Here is a 3,631-nt window from a genome sequence, read left to right as displayed (position 1 = left end):
CCTTCAGGAGGATTGTGACTCAGCCACCGGGCCCGAGGCAGAGCTGTCAGAGGCCGGCTACGCTGGCGGCGACAGTCCCCGTGGCGCCGAGGCCTAGGGACGTCCTGATGTCGCCGGAGATTGGTTCTCTAGGTTTCTGAGGAGGGTGACCTGTCGCGGCGCTGCGGATCCGGGCTCTGGGGCGGCCTGACTGGGTCGACCAGCATCTATCTCCCCGTGCCCCTCCGGCCGCGGAGACGGGCCGGCCGGACCCTGCCTGGGCCGGGCCGCCGCGGTGGGCAGGGAGGGAGAGGGGTCTTCCCTGCCCGGGGCGCCTGCACTAGGACTCGGCGGTCCGGCCTCCTCCTGGGCCGCCCTCAGGAGCGTTCGCTTCGCCTTCAGGAGCGTTCGCTTCGCCCTCGGCCCCGCTCCGGAGGTGGGGACCCGCCCGCCGGAGTCGTGAGGGGTGACCCGGAGAGGCCGGCCGGCCGGCCGGCGCGGGCGCGTGTGCGGTCCACCCCCTCCACCCCCACCCCCACCCCACCGCCGTGGGGCCCGGTCGCCCGAGGCGTCTCCCGGCACACATGCTTTTCCTTTGTCAAAGTCCCGAGCGGTCCGCAGACGTGGATGGACCGGACCCTGCTTCCGCGGGTGGCCGGGGAGGGCGCGCTCGACCCTTCGGCGTGCCCTCGTGGGTCTCGGGCGTCGGACGCGACTTTTTCTCACCCGGCCCCAACTCCCTGAATCCCGGTCAGGAGGTGGGGACCGGCTCGAGCCGTCCTGGGTGCCGCGTCGAGGACGGTCTGGGACCCGGGCGCGGTCCCTGGTCCGGGCCCGCTCGTCTCGTTGGGGGCGCCTCGCCGACGGTTCTTTCTTCTTTTCTTTTTTTGCCCGTCGAAGCCAAATCCCCGTTCGGAGACACGGACGGGCCGGTAGACCTACCCGTGTGGGGGGGAGTGAAGCGGCGAGCGCGTCGTCCCCGGCCAGCTCTCTCTCCTTGGGCGTCCGCGCCCCCACTTTTGCCGCCAAGCGTCCCCCCCCCCCACAGTCGACCAGATGACCCGCCCCCCCCAAAAAAAAAAAAAACAACAAAAAAAAACGACAACAAACCTCCGGGTCTGGTGTTTATGGGATAGTGCTGGGGACAGGTGGCCGGGTCAAGGTTCCGGGGCCCCTCCCTGCGGGTCGTAGGTGGGCCCCGCTGTCGCCTGCTGCCATTTTGTCGCCTTTAATGAGACTTTTTTAGCACCAGGTTAGTGCTGACACGGTCTTCTCTGTTTGGGGTGTGCCACTGAGGACTTTGGGTCTCTGGATGCACGCGGGGCTCTGGGCCCTTCGGACCGCCGGCTGGCGCCCGATTCGGCCCTTGCCGCTGGAGCCGCCCGCCTGGGCCTGTGCGCCGGCTCCTAGGTGGCGTGCCTGGCTGACCCAATGGGGTGGTGCCACCTCCGGTCTCCGGGCGACCCGAGGGCGGCGGGGCGAGGTGGCATTGGGTCTTCTACCCTGTGCGCTTCCCCGCTGCGGGCACCCTGTGGTGGCTGGGACGACCCCCGCCCCGTAGGTTCCGTGCCGCGTGTCAGGCGTTCCCCTCCTGGGGGTCGTTGGCGACTGCTCTCGCCTGAGGCGAGGTGGGGGAGGGGAGGCGGCCGGTGAGGCTGAAAGCGGGCCCCTCTGAGTGACGGTCCTCATCGCGCCTGCCCCCCCCCCCCGCCCGCTCCACCTTGTTTCACACTGTGATCGATGTGGTGTGGTCGTGCTCTCCCGGGCCGAGCCTAAGCCGTGCCGGACGAGGGACGGGCGTTCCGGGTGGACGTGCCCGCTCTTCTCGGTCTGTCCGCGGCACCCCTCGCCCGTCTTTCCCCCCTTGCCTGCCCGTCGGGGAGGGTGAGGAAGGCAGGGGCTGGGTGCGGTCTCTGGCCCTGACCTTCGGCCTCCTGTCCGCCCCCCCGCCTCGGGGTGTCAGCCGGCGGGGGCCCGTTGGTCTTCTTGACACAGCAGATGCTCTCGCTTCGCCTCCCCTGCGGTGGGGAGGGCTGTGCCGCTGCCGCGCTCGCGTGCCCCGCGTGGGTGTGTGAGCGTGCCTCGTGGTTGCTCCTCGGTGGTGCCCCTGGAGCGCTCCAGGTTGTCCCTCAGGTGCCTGAGGCTGAGCGGTGGCGTCGTTTCCCTTAACCCGGTGTCCTCCTCGGGTCCCCGCCGCGGTGGCGAGTGTGTCCCGTGAGTTGGCTCTCTCTGGGGGGGGTCGAGACGGTAAGAGAGGGGGGCGGGCGTCCGTCCCTGTTCCCCCTCGTCGTGGAGGCTGACGGATGAGGGGCCTTGTGGGGGGCGGGGCGCGGGCTCCGCTCCGGCCCTGGCCGTGCACACGCCTCCCGTGTGGGTCGTCGGCTTAGCTGTACCGCAGACCCCTCCAGCCCTGCTGAGGGCTTGGGCGGCTCGTGGAGCGCCTCCGTGGGCCTGAAGGAGAGACGCTCGGGTGAGGGACGGCGCGCCCTCGGTGAGAAAGCCTTCTCTAGCGATCCGAGAGGGAGCCTTGGGGTACCGGACCCCCCAGCCGCCGCCCCTCCCGAGTGCGCAGTGGCCACCGTGGCGACTGCCAGAGCACGTGGGCGGAGAAGACTTCCCCCTCCTGCCCTCCGCGGGAGGGGGGGGATGGGTGCGCCGGCCCCGCGGTGGGGCCGTGTTGCCGCTCCTTGCCTACCGCGGCCCGCGCCTCCCCCCTCCGAGTTGGGGGAGGGTCCCGCCGGGCCCCGCTGGGCGTGTCCGGTGAGCGGTGGGGGGAGCCGTTGCGCGTGCGCCGTGCGCGCGCGCGGCCGGCCCCCGTGGTGCGAGCCCAGGGGGAAGGAGGGGGAAGGGGAGGCGCGACGCCCGGTCGGTCGGGCCCTGGCTTCCCCCAGTCCCCGCAGCCGTGGCGAGGAGGAGCCTGTCTATCGCGCCCGCCCTCGCCTCCGAGCCGCAGCCGGTGGCGGCGTGCGGTCACGGTCTGGGCCGCCTCGCTCGAGAGCGTGTCCCCGGGATGTCGAGCCTCGGGGTCAGACTAGATGGGAGGCGGATCCGTCGAGGACGGATGGGTGGATGGACGGAGGAAGATGGGCGGGGGACGGCGCGCCGGCCCTGGCGGCGGGGCCGGGTCGTGGGGCCCGCTCCGCGGGTGGCGGGGGCTGGCCGGCGTCCCGGGCGTCGCGGGACCGCCCCCGTGTGTGGGTGGCGGTGGGATCCCGCGCTGGTTTTCCCGGTGGCCCGGCCGCGTCCCCGGTGTTTTCCGGTTCCCCGGGCGGCACCCGCGCCCCTGCCCCGCGGCCTCTGCCGTGCGTGCTCGCCGGCCCCTCCCCGCCGCTGCCGGTCTTCCCTCCTCGTCCCGCGCGCGCCGCCGCCCGCGCTCCCTCTCCTTGCCCGGGACCGAGCCGGCCTCGCCTCACGTGGGTGTCGTCCCCCGGCGTCCGTCGGCCGGTGGCGTCCCCGGGCGGAGCAGTGCCCTCGGGTCCCTGCGGAAGGGGGGGCGGGGAGCCCTGGTTGCACAGGCAAGCAGGGTTGCGCGCGTGAGGGCCGTGGGGGGCCGCCGGTGCGCGGCGGGAGAGCGTTCTCCCCGGCCGGCTGCGGCCGTGGGTGTGTGTAGGCGGTGGTGGGCGCGAGCCCCGTGAGGGGAGAAGGGGGTGGT

The sequence above is a fragment of the Moschus berezovskii genome, chromosome 24 (genome assembly GCF_049115385.1).
Source record: "Moschus berezovskii isolate FMDL1 chromosome 24, NW_MosBer_1.0, whole genome shotgun sequence".
Classification (NCBI taxonomy): Eukaryota; Metazoa; Chordata; class Mammalia; order Artiodactyla; family Moschidae; genus Moschus; species Moschus berezovskii.
Note: the sequence above shows the minus strand (reverse complement) of the source record.